The sequence below is a fragment of the Tupaia chinensis genome, unplaced genomic scaffold (assembly GCF_000334495.1).
Source record: "Tupaia chinensis unplaced genomic scaffold, TupChi_1.0 Scaffold000146_1, whole genome shotgun sequence".
In the NCBI taxonomy this organism is placed as follows: Eukaryota; Metazoa; Chordata; class Mammalia; order Scandentia; family Tupaiidae; genus Tupaia; species Tupaia belangeri.
The window spans coordinates 3,527,068-3,527,411 of record NW_006159616.1 but is presented as its reverse complement, the minus strand read 5'-3'; positions in this window follow the sequence as shown (position 1 = coordinate 3,527,411).

Below are 344 nucleotides of genomic sequence, written 5' to 3'. Positions count from 1 at the left end.
AAAGCGGGAGGGAGACAGGGAGAAAAACAGAGAGGGAGAGAGGCAGGGGAAAGACGGAAAGACAGAAAGACAGAAGACAGAAGACGGGGAGAGAGGACAGAGGGAGAAAGACAAGGTGGGAGGGGGCTGGCTCTAGATCGGAGAGGCAGAGGAGAGGAGGGAGAGGAACGAGAGGGAGAGTAAGGGCTGGCGAGGGGAGGAGGGGAGAGCGAGCGGGGGCAGAGGAGGCAGGACGGAGGAGCCAGCCAGCGAGCGAGCTGCGAGCGAGAAATGCCGGCCGCGGCGCCGAGGCGAGGCGCGGGAGGAGGGCAAAAGAATAAAACATGATGCAATTCCGTATTCAC